The sequence below is a fragment of the Vicugna pacos genome, chromosome 4, assembly GCF_048564905.1.
Source record: "Vicugna pacos chromosome 4, VicPac4, whole genome shotgun sequence".
Taxonomy (NCBI): domain Eukaryota; kingdom Metazoa; phylum Chordata; class Mammalia; order Artiodactyla; family Camelidae; genus Vicugna; species Vicugna pacos.
The window spans coordinates 49863426-49891153 of NC_132990.1; the positions used below are offsets into that span (position 1 = coordinate 49863426).

The following is a 27728-nucleotide window of genomic DNA, read 5'->3' on the forward strand; positions in this document are numbered from 1 at the left end:
CAGCCTCCTCTGTTCAACTCCTGCTTAGGACTGCCCCCGTCAGGTCCCACCTAGCTCCCATTCACCAAGATTTCTCTCTTTGTGGTGTTGGGCAGGGGTCTGGGCAGCTTGCCACCCCGATCAGAGTGAGGGTTTAGCCTGGTTGACTGTGGTATGCAGCTCCAGGAGAGGTTCCTCATGGGTTAAGGGCCAGAGTGACAGTGGGTTGTGCCATCAGAGGGTGGACCCCTGGGGGAGCTGGGCAGAGGGTTGCTCTGTCCACTTCTCTTGATGCTTGAAGTCCAGTACTCACTCTTTCCTTCTTGCAGCTTGGCATTCTAGTCCTAGCAGCTAACGTGGCGGCTCGTTGACTCACAATTGGGGTTGGCTCGCTAACGCTGTTGGCGGCAGTGCCAGGGCAGTCTGACCCCACCCACCCCTGCCACACCTTGCTTAGTGCTCTCAGTATGGGCACCCTGAGAAGATAAAGGGCCCTGCTTTGCTCCCGGCACCCTGGGGGGTTTCTCCAGGCATCCTCTCCCTACTGACCACAAATCAGTAAGACAGGTCGAGACTCAGACAGACCTGGGTTTGAGCCCTGGCTGCAGCACTTGGAATGCATGTAGTTACACTCTCAGGGCCTCAGCTGCCTGATCTCAAAGTAAGTAGCCAACCTCTAGCTGGCAGGGCGGTTCTTGGATATGATGCGAGGGGCTTAAGGAGTACTCCATTGTGCACGTCCACATCCTGGGCCCAGAGAAGGACTGGGGATGGAGCAGGGAGCACACAGTGCTGGGATATAATGAGACAATGCCTGTGAAAGCCCTCGGCATAGAGTAGGTACTCATCACTGAACAGGCAGAGGCTGGGGCAGAGAGAACCATCACAGGTACCCGGGTCCCCCACCTCCGGGGCCTCTACTTGGCCCTATGCACCCTGCCAGGGTCAGCATTTGCCAATCAATCAGTGGACCACAGAGATCTCATGAAATTTGCATTTGATCCAAGACATGTGGCATCCTCACCAGCCCTTGGACATGTGTCTGCTTGGTCTGTTTCTTGGCCCAAGGAGTCTCCTTATTCCTTAGCTCCTCCCAAAGACCCAAGATTCTAGGCTTCTGCAGGTAACAGGACATTCCCTCTGCCTCAGGAGCTCCTTCCAGCCATGGCTTGAGGCTTGAAGAGGAAGCCCCAGGAGGCTGCACGGTGGGGCAGGGAGAGGAGCAGGCCAGGCCAGACTCTGGGATGCCATCCGGACTTTGCCCCTCACCTGGGACTAGAGGCAAGTTGCAGCTCATGCCACCTGAGGGGTTACAGGGTTTCAAGTACCAGCCTCTGAGGTATTTGTCCCCTCGCCTCCTGGGCACAAAAAAGGGAAAACCCACCTGAGTCCTCAGGAGTCCTGCTTATACTTACACACCAAACTTACCAAAACATTGGTCTTGTAAGAGGTCCCCTTAGCATGGCCTTCACTCCACCATCCCTCCCACTTAGCCTGCTTAGTCTAAACTGCCTCACAGAAACCTAACACCCAGGACGGAGGAGGTGGAGTTGAGCATAAGCCCATGTGAAAAGTCCGAGGGCCGTGACCCCACCCCAGGTTGTGGATGTGGTGAGAGTGGGCACTGCCCAGGACCATTCCCAAGGCTCGGGTCTGTAAATCCTGGCTCTTCAGTTTGAACATTCACGTGCTCATGCAGAGCATCTTGCCCTTTTCCAGTTGTGCTACAGCACGAATTCAGGACTTCTGGCTGTCCTGCCCACCCTTTGCTTCAGAGATACTGTTAAGCTCCTTTATAATTAGGAAGGATAAAAACCCGCAGGTATGCTTTAAACACAAAGCAGCGGGTGCGCTTCTTGAGTCTCCAACATTAAACAACTCTTCCCCAGCTGCTTAGATCCAACCATTTCGCTTTCTAACAGTTGTTTTGACATGTGAGGAACATGCCGACAGGTCAAAGATGAGCTGAATGATTTCCAGACACAAAAGAACAAAAAAGATCCAAAGTGTAGAGAGGATAATCGGAGGCCCCAGCAGCTGGCTGAACTGTCTGGCTCTGCAGCTTTCGGGGAATTGTGAGAAAGAGGGAGATGTGTCCTGTAGAGGCTGGGCCCTGGAAACTTCTCTGGCCTTGACATGATTGTTTGTTTGTTCACCATCAGCCTACAGAGGTGGGTTCACAGGTTGTGGAAGTGGGAAGTTAGTTTAGACTCATTGGGTCCAATTCCTTCATTTTTGGAAACTGAGGTTCAGAGAAGGAAGAGCTTTGGTTTCAAATGTCAGTACCCAGAGTTTTCCTGACTTCAGGCCAACGTGGTATCAAAAGCCCTTCTAGGACATGCTCCTTGTCCTAGATTTCTCTCATTGCTAATAAACTTGGGGTCCTCCCTAAAAGAGAAAGCTTCTCTCCACTGCTGGATCCTGGGAAATTGAAAAATAATGCAATGGCCCTCCGCCAACACCCAGCACTTCTCTCACTACAGCACCTAGTTCTAGCTTTTGATGGAGGAGCTGAGACCCAGAGAGGTGACATCATTTGCTCCGATGGTAAAATGAGTATAATGAACCCATGAAGGAAATCAAAGGGCTGTTTGACAACCTTTTCCTTCTTTCCCTCCCTTCTTCCTCCCTTCTTTTCTTCCTCCCCTCTTTTCTTCCTTCCTTCCTTCCTTTCTTCTTTTTTTCTCTTTTCTTCCTTCCTTCCTTCCTTTCTTCTTTTTTTCTCTTTTCTTCTTTCCTTTTCCCTCTCTGAGAAAAAAAAGTTTAAATATTTCAAGAATATTCACGCCCAAGAATTGCCCGAAACATCTGGACCATTAACAAAGTTATTACAATTTCAATACGTAGAATGTATTTTAAAATATTTACAATGAGGTTTCACTGTGTTAAGATCAGTAACTTGTTAAGTAGCCTTTAAGATCATTTTCTATATTATGATATTTTACATGAAGATAAATCTCCAAGTTTAATTATATTATTTCCACATGGTTTTCCTTAATTACATATATTTGATGCTTTCTAAAGCCTTACTAAATATCACTGAAGATATTTGTCGCTTTTTGTTTTCTAAGTGTAGCCCCTATTCAGCAAACATTTAGCAAACACTGATTGTGTGCCTGACCTTGCACAGGTATGCAGGTGTGGAGGTGAAGTCTCAGCTGCCACATCTGAGGGGCTCACAAGCTAAAGGGTACACAGGTGAATAATGGAAGGAAGCAGGTATCCCAGGTGCTGTGAAGAGGGTGAGGGGTGCAGAGGCAGGTGAATTCCACTGGCAGGGAGCAGGAGCGAGGCAGGGAGGAAGGGTGGGGACAGCCACAAATCTGAATCTTGAAACAAGCAGGAGCTGGAAAGGTAGCTTAGGCAGCAGGAGCACAAGGGAAGTCTCAGTGGAGTTGAAGAACGTCATCGTGTGTCTGGGAAACAGCACGTGGCTCCTTCATGGGACTGGAGCACAAGGCACAGGGACAGGAAAGGGGAAGAGGAGCCAGGAAACTGAGACGCTGAAGTCACACAACTGAGCTGACCCTCAGGTCCAAGACTGGGACTCTCCAACCATTCTGCCTCTTTAGCAAATCCCAACGTCCTGATCAACCTGCACCTCACTCCCCTGTGATCTGCACACACAGGGACCCCCAAGGAGTAGACCATTAGGACAGGTCAGTACTAAACCCCCACCGGACCTGGCAGATCCAGCCCCAACCGCCAGGCTCCCAGCCGATGAACACAGCCCTCATAGGGCCCAACTCCTCTCTGGGCTTCAGTGACTGTCTGAACCATGCAGGGTTGGCTTGCCTCTCTCCAAAGACTCTCAGCAATGAGATACAAAAGCCAAAGCAAAACAAAAACTTTACACTCTGTGAGTCGAGCAGGTGACCAGTTTGCCAGCCAGCTGCCTGACCTGGCCTTGGTGGCTTGTCCCACGCTAATGCCTAGCACTGGTCAGGAGGAGGGTTTGGGAAGAGGTTCCAGCAGACTGGCGTGCCTGGCCTCCCAGATGACTTCCAGCCCATGTGCCAATGGGAAATCAACAGAGGTGGGTGGCCAGGGTGGGCAGCCTGGGAGGCAGAGCAGGTGGCCCTTACACAGCAGGTCTGGGCACTGTTCTAGGGCCTGTCAGCCTGCCAGAGTGAAAGCAGGAAACCCAGGCAGAGGTGTGCCCAGTGCACAAAGGTGGTCATGGGAGGGGGTGCTGGGTCAGATAGGCTCCACAGAGGCCTGGGACTGCATCTGCAGACTGGACACAGGGTATCTGGGGTGGTAGCCAATCCTCAGATCAGGTGCCACGCCCTGCAGTGTGGAAGGGAGGCTGATCCAGCACAAAGGAGGGCAGGGAATGGGGGACAGAGTTCACCTATCTGAGAATAAGGGGGTGGGGGTGGAGGAGACCAGCCCGAAATGGGAAGGCAGGGGATCCAGGGTCACTGACTCCCTGAGTGACTCTAGGCACAATACTCCTCCTCTCTGGGCCTCAGTTTCCTTAGCGACATGATAGGGTAACTGTTATCTGTTCTACCTTCCACACAGGAGTCTTGTTAGAAGACGGAATCATGAGCCAGGTAACAGATACAAAAGGACTTGTAAACGGTCAAGGCTGGCTGAGCCCCTCCAGCCCTTAGTCTCACTGAATCCCAGCCTGCGGCCACTCTACTATCTCTATGTGACAGGATTTAGTGGTGGGGAGGGATGCATGTGTCAGTGGTGGCCTGTCTTGAAGCTGCATTTCCATACCACCTACAAGGAAAAACCGTGAAAGTCTTTTAAACTAGACAGAAAAGATTATTGGTTGTCCTACCCTTTCTTTCAGGCATTCTGCTCTTTTCATTGTTTTTGAGGAATCTTACCACTTTATAAATTATAGAAAACTGATAGTAATGCACGATTCCCGTCCGTAGAAATGCAAATGAATTTTGTCCACTGGCGTTGCAGTGAGGATTGCTCTATAGGTAGTGACTACTTTTGTATTTATTTCAACATTCTTGATTGCCTATATGTGCAGTTCTGTGAGTCCTCCTTTGAACCTGTTGCAAAAGCTTAGAGTCCCTCATTAATTAATGAGTTAAAGTATTTGACACATGTTCTTTTTATATCTGTATGAGTATCATTGTATTGACTTTCTATTCCTGCATAACAACTCACCACAAATGTATCAGCTTAATGCAGCACATGTTTATGGAGTCACCATTCTGCAGGCCAGAATTCCCAGCATAGTGCAGCTGGATTCTCTGCTCAGGGTCTGCTGGAATCCTGGTGTCAGCCAGGCTCTAGGGGAAGGCTCTGGGGGAAGAATCCACTTCTGAGTGCGTTCAGGTCATTGGCCAAATTTGAGTCTCTGAGACTGTAAGACTGAGAACCGCGTTTCTCTCTGGCTATCATCTGGGGGCTGCTGTCAGCAACTGGAGATCACAGCACAGAGGTTTGCTTTCTTCTAGGCCAGCAGGAACATGTCTTACTGTTTTTCTCCCTCTGTGACCACCCAGAGAAAACACTCTGGTTTTAAAGGGTTCTCCTGATGAAGTCAGGACCACCCAGAATAATCTCTCTTTTGCCATATAATGTAACATAATCGCAGGGCAATATCCTATTCACAGGTTCCATCCTCTCTCAAAGGGGAGGGGATTATACAAGGGTGAGTGTCATTGAGGGTCATTTTCAACTCTGGCCATCACAGATGATTTTATCTAACAAAAAATACTTGAACACAATTTGTAAAAACTGAAAGACCATCAAAGAATGGGAAGGGCCTGGTAGGGATTATGAAGGGGCTAAAACCTTCCTCTACAAGCCATCCCTTGGTATTGCCACTGACCCAAGCCCTGACCCGCTTGTCAGTGATGTTGAATTTGGCTATCTGTCTCCCCAACCAGACTGGGAACTCCTCCCAAACCAGAATCTAGTCCCATCCAGATTTTACCTAATCTGCAGTCCATAAAGCAAGCCCTGGTGAGTAGTTTGGGGTCAGGGTGTGAGAGATTTTCTTCCCTATCCTGATTCTCCCTTTTGTTGATTTAAAAACCAAATACCCTTTAACAAACATAAATCTCTAGGGTCTAGAGTACAGTGGAGAAAGGGATGAAGAGAGGTTCCAGCAAGTAACCAGAGTGTAGGTCAAACGGAAACAAAAGACTCACAAGGACTAGCAGACCATGTCCCAGAAGATGAGACAGGATAGTTCTGATTCCTCTTTGCTGTGAGGATTCAACTTCAGGAAGGGCAGAGAACAGGACAGAATCACTGAGTGTTCCATCTGATCTACCTTCATGGCCTCCACCACATCCTCCTCTACTGGAGGAAACTTCAGAAACCCAGAGCTTCACAACTTCTCCCCCACCCCAACCCTGGACAGCTCATTCCATCGTTGCTGGCTCTGTGCTTTAGCATGTGCTGTTCCCTTTGCTTGGCATTTCTTCCTTCTCCCTAACCTCTGAAAAGGAACGTCTTTTCATTTTTTTTAATACTCAAATATCAGTTCCTCTGGGAAAACTTCCTTCAGAGGAATCACAGCAGCGGAAAGGAAATGGGCATTGAAGTCAGAATTTTGCTTCTGCCACTTGCAAGCTGTGTGGCCTTGGGAAATTTATATAAGCTCTCTGAGCCTTTGTTTTATCTGTAAAATGGGCACAGTGCAATCTTTGATGATAAAGCTCATCTTAGTGACTGATTACAGAACAGTAATAATAGCAGTGACCATGTATCACATGTTTGCCATGTGCAGGACATCATATCAGTTGCTTTAAATGCATTTTTCTTTTAGTCTCCTCAACAACAACCCAATGAAGGAAGTTCTGTTATTCCATTTTACAGATAAGGAAACTGAGGTTTAAAGAAGTTGAAACCAGTCTTATCAGTCTCAAGAGCTGAGGCTCTTAATCATTATGACATAGTGCCTCCTAGAAGGCACACAAAAAAATTGTCATTCCTTTCCCCTCTCTCTTTCCTCCATGCTCACCTCTGGACAATCAAAATTGCTTTCTCCTTCCTCTGGTTCCTCATAGCCCGTGTGCATCCAGTGCCTCTATGATACTATGGAAGAGATGGTACTGTTTTTTCATGTGTTTCCATCTCCTCCAGCACTGGGGCTGGCACAGAGCAGGCACAGACTACCTATTATTCCAGTGAATTAATGAATCATCTTGAATCTTTTAAGGAAGTGGTCAGGTTATCATTAATATAATAAAATGATCGTGAACCATACATAAATAACAGAGAGAAGACTGCCCCTTCCACTCCACTCCCTTCCCTCATGTTAGCTCAGCTGAAGCCATAGGCCCCACAGGAGCCCAGCAGCAGACAGATAAAAACATCAAGCCTGTTCCAGTTTCACACTAGCCCCTGGAATTTAATTTAACTCATACAGACATCAGTGTTGACACTCTTGGGGGCTCCCAGAGAAGCCTCACAGAACAGCTGGTAACAGCTGTGATGGGTTTCCCTTCACACCTCCGATTGAGCCGCAGGGGAATTCCAGGAAGGCAGGGCTCTGGAAACCATTTTATAGAAAGACACTCATCAACTCCCTGGACTTCCGTTTCGGAAGGAGCTGCCAAGATCACCCAGTGACCCCTTTGTTTTTAAAATAGCCAAATCGAGGCCAAGGGATTTCCTCAAAGTCACACGGCTTTCCCCAGTTTTGATGAAGCAGCATTAAGGTTGTAAATAGCCATAGCATTTCACAGCTTCAGGTGTGTGGTTCTTGTACTTAAGCGTCTGCCTTTTGCTTTCTTCTCCTGAGCCCTGAGGTTGGTGTACACCCCCACCAGCTAGGGTGGGGTAGTTAACATGGTTAAAGTGGTTCATCGGGCATGTGGTTTACACGGGGTCCAGATTATCATCTGAACTCCCCACTTTGTTATTTTTATATTAAATTCAGACTACTTTTTATATTAAACTGTGACTTTTTATATTAAACTATGACTTTTTGATATTAAACTCTGATTCTGAGAGCAGATATTGACAAAACCATCTTTTAAAATGAAACAAATAAAGAACATGTTTATTGTAATCTTTTTAATAATTTTCCACTACCAGCTGAATTTAACCCTGATCTTAGTCCACATATTGATCAGAATTACAATTTCTAACTCACCAGGCATTTTGGTTTGGAGACCAACTTTCCTTGGAGATTTTCCCTCAACCTCAATCTTACAATTAAATTTTCTATGCTTGCTTGTTTTATAGCACACTGAATTCTGTCGACTCAATAAAAATTTTAAATGTGTGTATTTATTAAGTATTCATCACAGCCAAGGCTGGGGGTGAATGATTTCTGGAGTAGGGATCTACAGATATGAATAAGAGGTAGCCTCTGCCCTCAAGGAACTCATGATTAACTAGAGAGTAAAATCATTAACAGATCATTAAAAAACAAGGTGATGAAGGGAAAACAAGGCCAGAAATCATGACAGAAAAGGTTTAACTGCATAAATATTTAAAATCTCTGTAAGGCAAATGATATCATAAATAAAACTAAAGTACAAATAACAAATTGAGTAAAAGCATTTTCAACATTTATTGCATACTAAAGGTTAATAGTGTTAATGTATAAAGAACTCTCCACAACCCAATAAAGAAATTAAAACAACCCAATAGTAACTGTGCAGAAGATTTAGACTAGAAATTCACTTAAAGAGAAATAGATACAGTGCTCAAAGAAATTAAAAAACAAAGAAATACAGATTAAAGCAACAAAAAATATATTTTCGCCTGTTAGACTGGCAAAACACTTTTAAAGACTGATCATGCTTAATGCTAATAAGATGGTAGAAAAATACATACCCAGTTGGGAAGGGGGTAAATTGAGAGAATATTTTAAAGTCAATTTGGCAGAATCCATCAAAAATTAAAATGTGAATATCCATTGACCCCGACATTCCACTTCTAGAAATTTATGCTGCAGATTTCCTCCCTCAAATGCACAAAGATGCACATCCAAAGTGGTTCACTGCAGCTGCTTGTACAAGTGGAAATTTGAAACATCTTATATGTCTATTAGGAGATTTGTTACATGAATTAAGGTATAGTCATAAAATGCAATACTATATACATGTTAAAAAAGAATTGATATGAAAAGATATTAATATAAATTGAAAAAAACAAGAAACTATACAGTATGTATAATATATTCATAATTGTGTAAAAATCTAAAACATGAAAACAATCCTACAGATTATATGTATTTAAAAGGTATAAAAGGATATACACTATTACAGTGACTACCTTTGAGGAACTGGGATCTTGAATGACTTTTAAGATTTAATATACACACTTCTTTTTTGTTTAATCACTTATAATTAGGAAAATTACAAAAATGTGAAATAATATAATCTAACTCCTCTTGTGACTCCTGTCCTCCAAGTCTCTTCCCAAACACCATCTGGCTTGCCATGTTGGTTTGCCATGCAAAGACCTGTGGACATTGGGCTATGGTCCAATTGATTTTTGGTCCGTGCTCCTGGTTTTCTAGCTTGGGTGACGGGTTGATTATGGCAGGTGCGCAGAGATGGGGAACACAGGAAGAAGAGTTTATTTGTGGAGGAGGTGGGGATGAGAAGATGGCTTTGGGCATGTTGGGTGAGAGGTGCCTGGGATCTTGATGGAAATGGTCAGCAGACAGTCTGGAGCCTGGGAAAGAGCTCTTGGAATTCCTTGCTTTAGGTGACTACAGAGGTCAAGACAGTGGATAGATGACATTGAGGTTACAGAGTGAGAGGAGAAGATGCCCCTGGATGTGGCAGTTTAGAGTCACTCTGGCCATCTTTCTGTCCCTTCAGCTCACCAAACTTGTCCCTGCCTTAAGCTGTTTTATATGATTTGAGACTTTATATATTTCTTATCAATTACTCCTTTTATCATTATGTAATGACCACTTTTATCCCTAAAAATGCTTTGGGCACTTTGGTCCAAATATCTATATCACTTTTCTTTGGGTCAGTATTCACCTAGATAGAATATGTATAAGGATTTTTATAAGAATTTCAAATCTGAGAATTTCTATTCTTTCATCAGAGACTTTGGTCTGTTTACATATGTTATTACTATCAATTTTCGTAGATTTATTTCAACCATCTTATTTAAAGCTTTGTATTTACTGTACTTTTTTTTTTGCCTTCTGTCAGTATAATTGAATCTTCTTTTATTACTTATTTCCCTTCCATTCATTAAGAAATGATACATACTGTTTCTACTTTTATTGGCTACCCTTAATTTTTTTTAATATGCATATTGGGTAGTATCAAATTAATCACTACGTATACCTTCTTCCCAGACAATATGGGACCTTAGCATAACTTGGGTTTCAACATACCCCTCCTGTCCTATTGCTCAACATTTTAGTCACATTTTATTTTTATATCTTCCAGATTATTATTCATATTTTATGCATTCACTGCATATTTAGATTTAACCAAATGTTTACTATTTCTTTTCTCCATATAGAGTCTTAGGAATTTCTTTTTCCTAAAATATATCCTAGCATAATTCTTTCAGGAAGGGTCTATTTGTGGTAAACTGTCTCAGTATTTATCTAAAAGGATTTTATTTCAACCATTCTTAAACCCTGATTAGTTTTATCCTTAACCCTAACTCTAACTGGGAATTTAATTTTTTTTTTGAGTGAAGGAGTGAGTTACAGAATTCTAGGATGATAGTTATTTTCCATTGTCTTATGGATTTTATTATTACTGTTCAGCAGCCTGCTGTCCTCTGTCATTTCTCGTGAGTCTCTGGTTGCTTTAAAGATCTCTGGTCTTCCGTAGTTTCATTCTGGCATATTTAGAATTTTTAAAAATCTTGTTTGGTACTTGTACTTACTGAATCTGAATATTCTTGCTGTTCATCAATTCTGGGATGTTCTCAGCCATTATTTTGAGATTTCGTGTTTATCTTTAATTATCAGTTATTCTCAGACATCACTAATACTGCCTCTCCCAATTCCTCTCAGTTCTAACTTTATGAAGTACCTATTAAATGTATGTTGGAGCTACTCAAATTCTCTCCTCTGTAGAATGAACTTCTTGTTCTATCTTCTCAATTTCTATTTCACATTTTCAGTCTCTTTCGTGCACAGTATTGCATTCTGTGCCTCAAACCTATCTTCCATTTCACTAATTCTCTTCAATTGTGTCTGATAGTCCATTTAATGAGTTTTTATTTTCAACAATTATATTTTCATGTCTAAAAGTGCCACTTGATTCTTTAAAAATCTGCCTTGACTATATTGTATAGCTTATTGGTCTTCAGTATCCATTAAGACTATTTTTTTATTTTTATAAAAATTTATTTTACTTTAGCTATCAGATTTTCAAGTATCTAAAGTACTTACTGGTTGAATTCTGTTTTTTGTTATCTTGCCTAACTTTCCCTTGTTAGGGATTGTTGATCTATTTTTTTTTTTTTGTAATTTGCACAATAAGCTTATCTGCAGGTGTTATATGTGGGTATTAAAGACACAGATCAAGACAAATAAGAGAGTGAATTTTTTCTTATCCAGTATTCACCAAGGGTCTGGCCTTTTTGAGACTTATGCTTATTGGGTGGGAAGAGGGGAGTTATAGCTCTAACTCTCCAACTCATCTGGGATCAAGCCCTTAGTATTGGCTATTGTAAGTAGTGCTATGAACATCAGGGTGTATGTATCTTTTTGAATTAGTGTTTTCATTTTTTCCAGGTATATACCCAGGAGTGGAATTGTTGGGTCATATGGTAGTTCTATTTTTAGTTTTTTGAGGGATCCTATACTGTTTTCCATAGTGGATTCACCAATTTACATTCCCACCAACAGTGTACAAGTGTTCCTTTTTCTCCACATCTTTTCCAACACTTGTTACTTGTAGACTTTTTGATGATAACCATTCTGACACATGTGAAGTGATATCTCGTTGTTGTTTTATTTGCATTTCTCTAATAGTGATGTTGAGCATCTTTTCTTGTGCCTGTTAGCCATCTGTATGTAATCTTTGGAAAAATGACTATTCAGGTCTTCTGTCCATTTTTGATCAGGTTATTTGTGTTTTTTTGATATTGAGTTGTATGAGCTATTTATATATTTTGGGTATTAACCCCTTATGAGTCATATTATTTGCAGACTTGTTCTCCTATTTCATAGTTTGTCTTTTTGTTTTGTGGATGATTTCCTGTACTGTGCAAAAGCTTTTAAGTTTAATTAGGTTCCATTTGCTTATTTTTGCTTTTATTTCTTTGCCTTAGGAAACAGATCCAAAAAAATATTGCTGTGATTTATGTAAAAGAGTGCTTTGCCTCTAGGAGTTCTATAGTATTTGGTCTTACATTTAGGTCTTTAACCCATTTTGAGCTTATTTTTGTATGTAGTATTAGAGAATGTTCTAATTTCCTTTTTTTATATGTAGCTGTCCAGTTTTCCCAACACCACTTATTGAATATTCTGTCTTTTCTCCATTGTATATTATTATTTTTTTTGAGTGAAAGTAGATTTATTCAGAGAGATAAATTGAAAGGCAAGAGAAAGGCCATGAGGTGTGGGGGTTGTGTGCTCAGATTAAAAGTGGGTACACATTCCATAGACAGAATGTGGGCCATCTCCAAAGAGGGAGAGAGAGGAGCGGCCCCATTGTATATTCTTAACTCCTTTGTCATAATTAATTGACCATTAGTGTATGGGTTTATTTCTGAGCTCTCTATTCTGTTCCATTGATCTATGTGTCTGTTTTTGTGCCAATATCATGCTGTTTTTTTCTTTCTAATGAACTTTATTTTTAGAAGAATTTTACAATTACAGAAAGATTGCAAAGATAGTACAAAGAATTACCAGTAGCATGCTGTTTGATTACTCTAGCTTTGTAGCATAGTATGAAGTTTGGGAGGGTTATCCCTCCAGCTTTGTTCTTTTCTCTGAAGATTGCTTTAGCAACTTGGGGTCTTTTTGGTTCCATGTAAATTTTGGGATTATTTATTCTGGTTCTGTGGAAAATGTCATGGGTATTTTGATAGGGATTGCATTAAGCCTGTAGATTGCTTTGTGTGTGACCCAATAGTTTTAAACTCAACCAAATTGTTGTTCATGGGCTGTGGGAAGAGACATACATCCTCAGATATGGAAAGTCTCAGAAATGGTAGCACTTCATACCTTTCCCAATAATATTACTTGAGTAAGTGTATTAATTTTCTTTATTTTGTATATATATTTTAATTGAAGTATAGTCAGTTTACAATATTGTATCAATTTCTAGTGTACAGCATAATGTTTCAGTCATACATGAACATACATATATTCATTGTCATATTTTTTTCACCATAATTTACTACAAGATATCGAATATAGTTCCCTGTGCTATACAGTATGAATTTGTTGTTTATCTGTTTTATATATACTAGTTAGTATCTGCAAATCTCAAACTAAGTGTATTAGTTTTCTATTGCTGCTGTAACAAATTAAACTTCGTGGTTTAAAACAACAGAAATTTATTATCTTACGGCTTTAAGAGTTTAGAAGTCCAGCATGGGTCTCACAAGCAAAAATTGAGGTGTCACAGAACAAGGTTCCTTCTGGAGGCTCTAGGGGAGAATCCCTTTCCTTGCCTTTTCCAGCTTCTAGTGGCCACCTGGATTCTTTGGCACATAGTTTCTTCCATATTCAAAGCAAACAGCAGTGGGTCAAGTCCTTCTCATGCTGCCCTCTCTCTGACCTGCTTCCATAGTCGTGTCTTACTCTGATCACAGTCAGGATGTTCCCTGCTCCTAAAGATTTTTGTGCTTACAGTGAACCCACCTGGATAATCCAGTATACACTTCCTATGTCAATGACCCAAACCATAATCACTTCTGCAAAGTCTCTTTTCCCAAGTAAGGTAACATATTGCTAAATTCTGGGAATTAGAACATCTTTTCTGGGGGGACATCATCCTGTCTACCTCAGTAAATATTCCAGCCCACCAAGAAGTGAATCAAAATAAAGACCACAGGACTGGTGGAGGGGATAGTACTGAGGTTCCCCAGATAGAAGGGGAGAGGGAAGACTAGAACCAAATGTTTGAAGGAGTGTGCTTGAAGACTGTAAACAGTTCAATGGTGGGAAAACAGGTCTTGAGGGTAGAGGTGGGGATGATGGGGAAAGATGGTTTGTAGCCAGATCACGAAGGTCTTGAGTACCAGGTTAAAGTGTTTGTTCTCCATGCGAAGGCCATGAGCAGGATAGAGATGTCTGTATGCCTTAAAAGTCAGTGTGGCAGCAGGGCAGGTAAGGGAATGGCCACAGTGGCCTTGTGACACCTGCAAACCCACTAAGTGTGGCTGTGAAGATCTAAAAGGCTAGGGCAAAACTGAAACATATCAGTTTCTGTCCCTTTATTTTCTCTTTAGATCTTGAAACCAACATCCCACAGGAGCCACTTAGAAGGCTTTTTAAATGAATGAAGCAGCAGTCAGTAACCAGAGTAGACCGCTGTTTGGGGAGGTGTATACCCCTCCTCTACTGAGGTGAAGGGAGCCATCTCCCCAGCTTCCTGCCCCCTGGCAGCCATGGCACTCAGCCAATTAAGGACCTCTGCCTGGGAATCGGATTCCTAAGAGTGGGCGATGTAAAAATGAAGCACATTTAGAACTGGTTCATGGAAGCGGTGTTCATTGGTGGGACAGTCATTCCTGACTAGACTGAAATATGACCTACTTCCTGCATCATGACCTCCTGCCACTACTTTGATTCATGCCTGTTTTCCAAGCCTGACCCTCCAGCTTCCTATTGATTTTATAAATCCTCCAATATTCTTCCAATAGATTCTTTTAAAAAATGTTTGCTAGAGACTCAGCTCATTTTGCTGGCTACTGGGAACCTCTTGCTATAAGCCTTTGCTCAACCCAAGTTCTCTCTTTTTTGCTGCTTGAGGTAGAACCGTGAGCTCCTCAATGCTCTAAATGTTTCTGTGAGGGACACTGGCTCCCCCACTGAAGGCAACTGGCCTTCTCTCTGGTTGAGAATGCAAACCGACCTCTGAAATTCTCATAAACCCAGAGACATAATTCTCAGACCAGTACTGGCAATGAGAGCTGTCCCTTTAACTAGGTCTGGGCTACAAACCCTTGTCAGAAAATCTTGTTGCAAAGACTTCTAGGCGTGAGTCGTGAATCAGTTGCAAAACTGCACCTGCCTGCGCCTTGATGCAGACCACAGATATCTGAGACAGTCCAACAGGCCCACTCTCCAGTTCTCCACTCTGAACTCTGTCCCTGAATTAGACATGTGAGCCAGGTTTTCTTAGCTTCTCCTCCCTACAAAATGTGTTCTCCTCCAAGCTATGACAGAGTCATACCGCCTTCATCTTTACACAGATTGCCCATGAAGTGCTGCATGAACAGCTGGTGGTGCCGCAGCTGACCAACCAGGTAGATAAACCAGATTATCTCATGGAGCCTCAGTGTCCTCGTCTTTAGAATGGGGGTAATAAAACCTATATCTCAGAGAGCCTGTGAGACTCAGATGAGTTAATGGATTTTAAAGAATTTTGTAAACTGTGAACAGCTGCACATATATGCAAGGGTATGATTATGTCACTCGATGTCCTTCAACAGGAAATCAGGAAATAGTCCTACTGTGATTTAGTTCCAGGAAAAACTATCTCTGCCAAGAGTGATCCACGTGGTCCCGGCTCTCAGAAATGAAAGATGGTAACTTTAGTAGCCAGCACTCTTTTGAGGCAAGTGATAAAAGCCGAAGTTGAAATACTATAAGTCAAAAGGGGAATTTACTGGGTCTTATAACCAGAAGAGGCAGGGGTGAGGCTGGACTAGGGATGGCTGGAACAGGGGATCCTTCAATCAGTCAACACCTCTTTAGTTTCCTCTTTAGCCTCCCACCTTCGTGTCCCTCTGCATGTTGGCTCTGTCCTCTCTGCACATGCTTTCTCCACATGCTGGGGAGCAGGGCTTCAAACCTTTAGACTCTCATCAGCTCAGTAACCATAGGAAAAAAGCTTCTCCTCCAGCTTCAAACTAAGGTGGCTAAACTCAGATTGATTAACCTGACCAGAAATTTTTAGCCAGGGAAGTAATATTTGATGTGCAGCAGAGTGCTTTCTCCTAATAACCATTCTCCTCTTCTTACTGGAACCTCCATTTTCGAGTTGGGCATATTGCTGCCCAGCCTCCCTTGAAATTAGGTATGGCCATTTGTCCAAGTTCTGATCAGTGAAATTTAGCAGAAGTGTTCTGAATTATTTCTGGAATCCTTAAATAGGAGAGGCTGCCCTTTTCTCTTTTCTATAGTTTGGAATGAGGATGCAATGGCTAGAGCTCCAGCAGCCATCCTATATCATGAAGTGGCTTTGGGCCTGGAAGCTATATACAGCAGAGGAATAAGATAGAGTCTGGGTCCCTGATACCATGTCTCTGCCCAGCCAGCCTTGAACTGCCTCCTCTTTACATTTTTATGTGAGAGAAAATATATGCTTCCATCTTGTTTAAGCCACTGTTGTGGAGTCTTTGTTACTTGCAGCCAAATCTAATCCTAAATGACACACAACTCAGGGTGAGGGGAGAACATCCCCCATCCCTCAATTGACAGAAGAAGGGGCTGAGAGAAAACATCCCAGGAAACACAGAACAATAGCTGTTAGAGTAGCCCAGCATCTTCCTTCCTGTCTTGGACTTTAGGAACCTTTCACAGCCTGGGGTGTCCACTCTCCATGTACCTTTTAGTCTCACTCTGTGATGTCCTTCTTTGCCACACTTTGGTTAATGCCAGTTTTTGCAAAAGTAGGCAGAGTGTAACATGAAAACCAACTTTCCAACAGTGTACTCCATGAAACACTCATTCCCTGAAGTGCTTGGAGGGAAAAATGGATCTATGGTCAGTAAGTCTGGGGAATGCTACCAGCTACTCCCTCTCAGAGATTTATAAAGCACATTAGCATGGTAAAAGCTCTGAAAAGTCCTTCAGTTAAAGAAACCCAATTAATTTTCTTTAATTCAGCCTTTTCCCAGACTTCATCATGGAAATCTCCTTTCTCCTCACATAATGCCTGTCAGTATCCCATGGGGAAAGATGCTTTGGGAAATGTTTGATGAGATAAGTAATAGCAAAAGTAGTAGCCGTGACCTTGGAAACTGCTTGGGTAAACATGTGTTTTAGCAGCATCACTCACGTATATACAGTTATCCACCAGCCATCTTCATGGTTTGGTGCTGGTTGTGCCTGGATCATGATGTCCTAGCTGTGGCTACAGTGGGACTGTGACCTCCTTCATTCTAGACCCGATGTTCCGATGTCTACAAACACATTTCCTCTGTCTCTTTCACGGGAAGGTTGCAGACAGCTCTGAGTCTGGTTCTGGTGGGACCAGCAATAGTTCAAACCCCAGGGAAGAGAAAAGCTGCCTGTTGGAGATTCCACAGGTTGAAACCTGCCTTCAACACACAGACCTAAGGCTGGATGAGAATTAAAGCAAGAGACGTCCACATAAGCTGGGGAAGAGAAGCTCTGTGTAATCTTGGCCAGATAGAAGCCAGAGCCTCCTGTGGATTATAACCTTCTCCAACCAAATAGAAATGTGAGCCTTGCTCTTGAATCACGTGACCAAGCAGGCTGTCACTGCCTATGATGGATCTGCACAAGCAGATTCCCACAGGTCTGCTGAAGGCAGGGGTACCTGTCCTGCAGACTGTTTGAGGAAGGTTCCAGTTCTGTTTTCTCTGGTCCGGGAGCACAACTCTGGATCACTGGCTGGCGTATCCCCTACAGACTGACAGACCAGGGGCTGCCAAGAAGAGGGACAGAGGACAAAGTGAGGGAAAGAAATCCCCAGGCCCGTCTGCAGGGAGAATCCCTCTCCCTTCTGTCACAAAGACAGGCGGCAGCAGGCACCTCCTGCTGTTCCTTCAAACTGAAGCCTCTCTCTCCTGCCACCCCACAAAATAGGTCCATCCCAGACACAGAATAGGCTGACCTTAAAACCAGTAGCTTTGATCTCCGTGAGCTGCCCCTTATTGCCCGTGTGGCCTTGGGAGAGTCCCTTTGACCCCCTGGAGCACAGAGAACGTGGGTCATTGCAAAGAAACGATGAGTGAGAGAACCACCTGGAAATGCCCAGCCGAGTGCTGAGCACACGCTAGGTGGTAGATGCATACAGTATGTACATTTATTTATTCAGATACCCCCACCCCCACTACTTGCTTCCAGCTTTTTCTGATTCTTCCAAAGAGAGCTTTCCTACCCCCAAGTCTTTCTTAAATAGGACTTGGCTTGAAAGAAAGTGGGATTTTCTCACCTTTTTTTCTACTTTGGGCACAAGACTTATGTACCTGAAACTGAATGTAAAGGGAGTCACAGCAGATACTTTGGAGGCATTTTTAGAATAAATTTTGATGTGCTTGAGAAGTTGATTCTTGGGAGATGATCTCCATGAATTATATTTTCAGGGGATCTTGGTTTTATTTCGTTTTGTCATGTTTTTCCATGAACATGCTTTCAGCCTAATTCTGTGAAAGATTATCCTGGACCAGGTGCAATTCATTCTCCCTTTGTTGTGGGGATTTCCAGAACAAAGAAGTATCCAACCCCAAACTGGAGTGACTTCATATTTTGCAGAGGGAGGGAGGGAGAGAGAGAAAGGGAGAGAATGCCACAGTGAGTGGAGAGGGTTGAGAAGAGAGAGGGGAGATTGGTTTTCAGATCTGTCCTGAACCTCTCAGTTTTATTCGTAGAATTCAGAGCCAGCCTTGGTTGGAAAGCAGCAGTTAATGTAACTGTAGGCTCTGTCGGAAGCTTCCTCATGCTCTTCAGCAGGGCAGCTGCTTACGCTGTAAGAGGGAGATCAAGCCCTGTTTGTATATATGGAATTCCTTTCTCCTCTTTTCTTGGTAATAAAAACCAGAAACACGTGGGGGTAGGTTTCAGCATTCCAGGTGCAAGGACACTGAGTTCTCTGATGTGGGTTCCTCCTCCCCAGCAGGGCATAGCCATATTCCTCAAATGTAAATGAGACCTGGGACCCCTGATCTTTAAGGCTCTCCTGCTGCCACAGAAATTGGAGTCCACCCCTCAGCACTCCACCACAGAACCCTGAAAGGAGAGAGTATCTCCTCAGCCCACCCCCTAGGTGCAGGCAGGGCCCTGACCCAACCACATCTCTAGGGGAGAGTCCCACATCTCACTCTCTAGCCATTAATACACATTCAGAACAGAACAGATCCAGACCCCTCAGGGACCCCAGACAGGTCCAGACAGTTGAAGGTCTTTTAATGTGCAATGCACATTTGCATAGTAAAGGCTCTGAGAAGTCCTGCAGTGAAGTAATAGTTTAACTTTGTTTAGGTAAATGCATTCATGTTTAACTAACCCTGGACCACCTTTCTCATGGAAGGCCCTTTGTATCATTGAGAAGCTGGAAAACGATGCCATGGAGCCATGCACAGCCATGTCCAACCCCCCAGGAGAAGAGACATAGTCTCTGATCCAGTTCTGGGTCCACAGAATCTAGCACAGGACCTAGAAAAGTGTGTTTGTGGAATGCAGTGAATAAATGAATGAATTAATGAAATCATGTGATATTTAATCCAGGCTGAACCTGGGAATTATAACTGTGTGCCAAACTCTTTTCCAGGGCAATTAATACTATGACCAATGCACAGCTTGGTTAAGACCAAATCCTCCCCCTACCCCAGTATTTATACCACTTACACACTGGCAGGCCTTGAACCAGATCTGTCTAACATACATGTTTATTTGGCCAGCACAGGGGCTTATTTTTTTTAATGCCTTTAGGTAAGGTCGGAACCCTGCAGCACAAGCAGTTCTGCCTCTTCCCATTCTCATTGCCTGCTTAGCCCCTGAAAGCTTTGGGTTCACTATTTTGGTTTAAATCTCCCTGGGAAGTTGCTTTTTCAATCTGACCATGAACATCATGGATTTATTCTGAAATTGATTTGCCTGGGTGAGAAATCATGTGGATCTTTAAACCTTAGACCATTTGCAGTGAAATAGCTACAGAGCCTAGTGAGGCACAACCCCTCATACACTTAAGGCAACTCCCTGAGCCAAACTGACAATTAGGTGGGGTCGACCTTGTCCACATGCTCGTCTTCCCAAAGCAGAGATCCTCAAGCTTGTCACCGGGAGAGCTCATGAAAGCCCGCTTTGCTGGGCCCACCTCCAGAGCTTCTGGGTCAGTGGGTGACCCAGGGGGCCAAGAGTACGAGTTCTTAGGTGACGCTGTGGCTGATGGCCCAGGGACCACACTCTGAGATCTGCTGCTCCACTGTTTACAAAGCTCTTTTACAATCGTTACCTTGTTAGACCCAACAACCAACCTATGATGGGACCATGGCATGAATCGCTAATCACAGACCACAAATGTGGAAAGGGGCGCTCAGGGAGGTTAACCAATGACTCAAAGTCACACAACTTGATGTGAATTAGGGCCTTCTAATGCCAGGTCAAGCAGCCTGTGGGGAAAGATGTGGTCTAAAGAGGCCATCCAACATCATTCTGCTTTAGTACAAGGGGACTGGACTGGTAAACAACCGAGCTAGCATTTTAGGAAGTTACTTTCCTGCGGGAGAGACCTCTGCCTCCACAGAGGGAGCTGATAGCCTCCTTCCACCCCACTTCTGCAATAGGGCTCCACACTGTGGCTCTGCGTAGACAAGAAGTGAGAGAGCCCAAAGCAACCCATCACCCCACCGCCTCTGTTTCCCAGCCCTGTAGCCGTCCCAGGCAGGGCAGGAGAAGGGCAGAGATGCCCCACCCACTGCAGCCAAGATACCCCTTTGCTGAGTTTTCTGTGTAGCAACCAAAGTGGAGTGAGAGACGGGCACAGACTGCAGCTTCTGGGAGGGGAGATGGGGGAGCACAGACCATATGGAGCAGGAGTGACAGAATTTGGCAGCGCAGGCTCCACAGATGGGCTTGCTTATGTCCAGACACACTCTGAGGCCAAAGACTGAATCATCTCTCTAGCAATTTCTTGTTTCCAAACACGTCTTTTGAAGAATGTGGGGATGCTCCGCACAGATATCAGAACCCCTTGCTGAGAAAGAATATGCAGACGACAGGAAGAAAAGTTGTTTTTGTAGGGGGAAGAAGGGCTGCAAAATGTCCCACTGAGTGGGGTAGAAGTCACTGGATGGTCAGAAGGGAGCTTGGATAGCATTAAAGAGCCCATATCAAGTGTTTTACATGTGTTTTCTTGTGTCATTCTCAAAATAACACTCTAAGGGGGTTAGTATTACCAGCCCCATTTTACAGGCAGGAAGACTGAGGTTTTAGAGGGTGATTTGACCAGGTCTCCCAGCTGGTCAGGGCAGAGTTCTGAGTGAGGAAGAGCGAATGGGGCATCCACACGCATCCTAGTATCAGTCTCCTAGGTGGTCCTGTGCCCCGGCTCCTGTGTAGCTTTAAGTTACTGGGTCCCCACCACGGCTTCCGGGGTCTGTCTTCAATTTAAAGTCTGGGCTACTCTTAGTGGTATTCGAGGTCCTGCTAGGCCAGGCTCCAGCCTGCCTTCCCAGCCTCGTGTCCATCCCTCCCCCAAGTAGCCCCAGGTTTGGGTCCAGCCAGGCAAGTTGCCATTCCCTGAACACACTCAGTGCTGCCTGGCCTCCAGTCTTGGCTTTGGTGCCTTCCAACCACATGTCCCATGGCATTTCTACTTTATGTCGTCTTTGTTTGTGCCCATGTCTTTTCTCTCCTCATTTAAATGTCTGCTCTTCTAGGACTATGAACTCCCTGTCCTCACTGCTCACTCTGCACCATAATGAGCATTCTTTACACATGTGTACCACCTTATGGTTTGCAGTGTGCTGTCTCCCTGCCAGGTAACAAAATGGGATTGTATTGGCCCCATTCCAAACTGAAGACAGAGAAGGGAAAGGACAACCCGTTGACAAAGCCACAGTGACTGAGTCCAGGTGCCCAGACTCCAGATCCAGTGCTCTTTCCACTGTGCCCCAATCTGTTTCTTGCTTTTGAGGCCACTTGTATTCCTTGGCTTGTGGCCCCTTCTTTCATCTTCAGCACTAGCAAAGAAGGCTGGTCAGGTCCTTCTCAGGTTGCATCTCTCTGACCTTCTCTCCTGCCTCCTTCTTCCACTCTCAAGGACCCCTGTGATTACACTGGACCCACTTCAGTAATCCAGGATACTCTCCCTCCCTCTTTTAAGGTCAGTTGATTATCAACCTTACTTCCATCTGCAACTATAATTCCCCTTTGTTGTATAACCTAATATTCACAGGCTCCAGAGATCAGGGCATAGACATCTTTGAGGGCATTATTTTGCCTATCACAAGGATGAAGAGAAGATCCTTCCCCACAGAGCCCATCAGTGGGTCACTTGGCAGAGTAGGTGACTCAGGTCTGGACCAGATGTACCATGCTTTGGCATCCTGTCCAGGGACACAGTCCTGCAGGGCCTTGGAAAATTCATGGATGGGTGCCACACTTCTGACAGTCTATCTCTTTAAAACCTGGAGCAAGCTCCCTAGTGCCAAGTTGCCCAGGGAAACTGAGGCTGCCCTGGTCAAAGGCATTTGACACTTGCCAACAAATATCCCGCATCTTACTCATCTCTCATCCACCACCCATACCCACTGCTTGTCCAGTCTCAGAACACAGCACCTTCTCCAACCAAACCCCTACTAATACTTCCTACCTCCACATACCCAGAGGTGTGACCTGTTTATCATGAGAACTGGATCACTTAGAATAAAAACCAAATTTATCAAGGCTTCCAAGGCCCTACACACTTTGGCCCCAAGTTACTATCCCCCTGTTCACTGAACTCCAAGAAAACTGGCTTCCTTTCCATCAACTGAATATATCATGTGGCTTCCATCTCAGGACCTTTGTACATGCTGTTTCCTCTTCCTGTAACTCTCTTTTTCTATTTTTCCCTGGCTGATTCCTACTTATCCTTTAGATCTCAGTCTTTTTCAGAGAAGCCTTCGGATACCTCTTGCCGATCTCAATTAGATCTCCCATATCTGTGTGTGTCTCTCTCTCAGAACCTAACTCTTTTACTTCATAGCATCTATGTCATCAGCTCTGCCATTGTGCAGGACAGAATACACTCAGACTCTGACCAAAATCTTTAGGACCGAAATGTGCTAAACTCTGCAGTTGTATCCTCTATTTTCAAGGAACAGGAATGAGTCCAGCCTTAGAACTTCAACTGTGTAGACTGATTTTTTTCACAGGCTTTGAGATCAGGCAGACCACTTCCTGCTCTGTACTCCTCCACCAACTGGCTGTGTTGCCCTGAGCAAGTAAGTCACTGTGTCTCTCTGGACCAATGGATCTACTCGGCCCAGCTGACTGTGACCCGGGAGGGTGTAGAGAGATCCTTACCTGCTGGCCGTGAGAATGCCCAGGGGCCTTCCAGCCAGAATCCAACACCCAACAGAGACGAGGAAAGGTGATGGTTAACCCATATGCATGCTGTCCCCAGGATGCCCTTTCTCACTCTCTTGTCTCCCTTATCTGCCATGAGCACTCTGCATTCTCAGAACAGGGCACATGCTGCCAGAATCAGCTCTGCAGCTTTATGATCACTACTCAGAGGTCCTGACTTTCCCATCAAGGACTTCAAGGCTATCCTCAGAACACTCTAGTGTTGGTCTCAGAAACAGGGGCCAGTCCACTACAGAATGGGCCATGGACCCAGGCTCCACTTCTGCACCCTGCATCTCAGCTGCTTCTCTGCCAGCTGACTCCTTAATAATACAGCCTTAACAAGCCCTTGCTAAGGGTGATTCTCAGGGCAGGATCACTCTGCCCTCTGCCCTTGTTTCCCCTAGAGAGATGCACTCTGACAGGTGAGATCAGACTGGTGGTCCAGAGCTCTTGAGATTGACAGGTGCTGGCCTCCCTGAAGATGGCTGAGCCAGGGTTCACAGTGCCCATCATATTCATCTCATTCAAAATCACAATGATGATGATAACAGCATGAATCAGAAGGGCCAGAGTTTTTTTTTTTTTTTTTTGGAGTGCCTACTATGTGCTAGTCACAGGCTGGGTACTTTATCTGCATTTTCCTCTATTCCTCCCAACAGGTGCACTTTACGGATGAGGAAACTAAGGGTAGAGAAGTTAACTGATTTACACAAAGTCACCTGGCCTTTGAGTTGAGAAGTTCAACTCAAATGAGAACCAAGTTCTCCCTAACCTCTCACTGAGATAATCATACTCACAAAAATGCGGTCCATGTACATAGCATTTTATAGTCTACCCTGCCCTTTCCCATCTGCTGTTGTCTCTGATCTTTGTAGTAACCCCTCAGGCTGTGTATCATCAGCCCATTTATTCAGATGAGAACATTGAGGTTTAGAGTAAGGAATCAACTTGTTCAAGTCAGCCAGTGTATGGATTATCTATTGCCAGACGTGTAACAAACAACCCTCAAACTTGGCAGATTAAAACAGTACACGTTTATGATCTCACAGTTTCTGTGGGTCAGGGATCCTGGCACGACTTAGCTAAATCTTCTGCTTCGTGGTCTCCCATGAGGCTGTAATCAAGGCATCAGCCCAGGGTCTGTGGTCTCATCTGAAGGTTCAACTGGAGAAGGATCTTCTTCCAATCTCATTCATGTGATTGTTGGCAGGATTCAATTCTTTGTGTGTTGTTGGACTGAGGGCCTAACTTCCTTGCTGGCTGTGCATCAAATACCACCCTGAATTCCTTGTCATGGGGGCCTTTCCAACATGGCAGCTTGTTTAATCAAAGTGTGCAAGCTGAGAAGGCAATAGAGTCTCCTAGCAAGAAGGAGGTCATGATCTTGTAACCTAACCATGGAAGTGACATCCCACTAGTTTGCTGCATTCAATCCATCAGAAACAAATCACTAGTTCCACTCCAGACTCCTACCCCAGGGGAGGGAATTACACAGGACATGATTACTAGCAGGTGGGGATTATTGAAGGCTGTCTTAGAAGTCTGCTTATCCAGCAGGGGGCTGGGCTGGAGCCGGAGTGTATAGCTCTGAGTCTGGCCCTCCTTCCCTGATCTGGAGATGTGCTGGCACGGTGGATGGAGGTGGCAGGTGGCAATTTTCCCTCATCAGTGCTCTAGGGAGCCTCTCAGGGCCATGCAGAGCTTGGGCCAGACTTCTCCATCCAGGAAGAGAGGTGGCCCCATTTTAATTACATTGTCGCCCCCAGGGAAGCCTGTGCTCTTCTCAGGATAGTTTTGCTCCCCTTTTACTGCCACTCCTGTCTTTAAATCAAAGCCACTCTCTGTTCAAGGGCTCCTGGCCCCAGGCAGGATGAGGATTTATGAGTGGGTGATCCGGAAATGTAATATAAAGGAGTCGGGACCCAGACAGTAATGTAAACTGAGAGGTCCTGGAGAGGCAAGCAGCCGGGGCCCAGTGACCTCTCAGGCCCAGCAACCATCACAGCCTCCCCCTTTATGAAACTCTTCCATCATCCATCCTTCCCTCTGCCTACCCGCACTGCCCCTTCTAGCTGCCCGCGCTGCCAGCCTCACACCCACAGCTAGATCCCAGGTCACCTGCATCTGCCCTACCCCGCCCTTCTAGAACTGCTTCTGCTGTCGTCCCCTCTCCTGTCTCCCTTCTCAGACAAAGACAAATACTGTATGTTTTCACCTCTGTGGGGTATCTAAAAAACAAAACATACGAACAAGCATAAACAGAAATAAACTCACAGATAAAGAGAACAAATTAGTGGTTACCAGAGGGGTGAAGGGCGAGGGGTGGGGCAAAATAGTGAAGAAGATTCAGAGGTACAAACTAACAGTTATAAAATAAATAAGTCACAGGGATAGAATGTACAGCCAGGGAATATAGTCACTATTTTATAGTAACTTTGTATTATGTGTAATCTGTACAAATATCAAATCACTATGTTGTGTACCTGAAACTAATATAATATTGTAAGTCAATTTTTAAAAAAAAACGGAAAAGCATAAAAAAAGTCGTCTTTGAGCAAATAGTGGTCTCCCTTTACCCACTCCCTGTGTGGTCAGTGGCTCACCCCCTTGCTCCTTCTCTCTTCCCTAGAATACCTCCCCTATGTGAGGCCTGCTGGGTACAGCACCCTAGTCCTGCCACATACCACATGCTTCAAGCACTTATTCACATGTCTGGGAGACTATGGGTGGGAACAGAAGATGAGAAAATCTTGCCCAGAGCAAAACCACCTTCCCAGATATTTATGTGCGGCCCCAGATATCCAGAGGAACACAGACAGGTGCTCTGAAGATGCCACCCCACCCTCTCTTATTCTCCACCTGATTCAGCTGCCCCGCCAAGGGCCGCTTGCGTGGCCTGGGAGTTACCCCTGACTGCTGCTCCTTCCTCAACCTTCCTCCAATCAGTCCCGTGCTCTGTAAACTCTACCTTCCATTGAAAGCAATCTGCCCGTGTGCACCCCCTTCTCCACCCCAACTGCCACCACCCCATTCAGGACACCGAGAATCCCCTCCGTATTGCTCTCCCTGCCTCCACCTCACGCTGCTAATCTATCTTTCACTCAAGTGGCCAGAGCCATCATTCCTATCAGGTCCCTTCCCTGCTCAGAAATTTTCCATGGCTTCCCATTGCCTGGGAAATTGCTCTCACTTTGCCACATTCAAGCGCTCCAGTCTGGCTGCCCCAGGGCTTCTCTGATGATCGGGAAATCCATCATCTCCACCCACACTCACACTGGACCATCTCCTGTTTCCCAGTGCTCCTGGTGCTTTCCCACCTCCACTTGGAATGCTCTTCCTCCTCATCTCTGGCCTTCTAATCCTACCTTCCTTTCAGGACAGCCAAAGGCTGCCTCCTCCTTGAAGCCTTCTCTGACCATCTTCCAGAAGGCAGTGAACTAACTCTTAATCCTCTGAACTCTCAAAGATTTTCCATTAAAGGTATAAAAAGCGTTCCTGTCTTGCCATCTTTCAACCCTAATCGTGAGCTCCCAGAGGGCAAAGACAAGCCCCTTCTCCCTCTCTTCCAAACCCCACCCTTCACTGCTGCCTCCTCCGTGGAGACAAAGACAAAGGCTTCCCTTGGGGGAGGGGAGTCGCCTTGAAATCTCTCAGAGGCTCCTGACAGCTCGGTCCCAGAGAAGAAAGCGGCCCAGAAGGCTTCGCTCCGCGGGAGGGGTTCTCACCAGAAGGCCCAGTGCTGGGCCTGAGCCAGGGAGTGTTTGTGGGAGCGCAGGGGTGTGTGGACGGGGGAGGGGGACTTGGCAGCCAAAGGGACTGGTTGTGATCCGCTCTTGTTCTAGTTCCCTGATGTCTTTGTTCAGAATCCCCAGGGTGCTCCTCACCCGGCAAGGGGCTGAGGGTGGGGACAGCTCCCCTCCTTCAAGGGGAGACCTGAGAAAGGGGAGGAGCCTGAAAGGAGGCCTTTTCTCAAGGTGCATTGCTGGGCGCAGGGGACCTTCAGTTTCTTAGGATCTTATTTCTGCTCCTTTAGGCTGCCCTGTCTCTGGCCTCTCCCTCTGGTCTGGCTCCTGCTCTTCAAACAGCCTGCACTCACCCTACGTTCAGCTCCCCTCCCCTTACCCTGCCCAGTCCCATCTCCTTGGGGTGTTCTCCCTCACCAAGGATGCCACTGGGCAGGATTCAAAGCCCACACCCTCCTTTTCCTGAACACTCACTTGTCTGAGTCAATGCAGCCAATCCATTTCCTTTCGTACTTATACTCCCTGACTCAAGTAAATTTTAACACATGAGCTACACAGCCAGAGGGACAGCCCAGGCTTCCATCTCTTCTCTGCCCTCTTATCCCCACATGTCCTCAGGCAGGTTCCTGCACCACTTAGAGCCTCAGTTTCTT

General features: G+C 45.1%; 1 long non-coding RNA gene across 2 annotated transcripts in view; it reads left to right on the forward strand.

Moving 5' to 3' along the window:
* Positions 1-27728, forward strand: part of LOC140696089 (uncharacterized) — a 215847-nt gene that overhangs the window by 143097 nt on the left and 45022 nt on the right. The window lies entirely within an intron of this gene.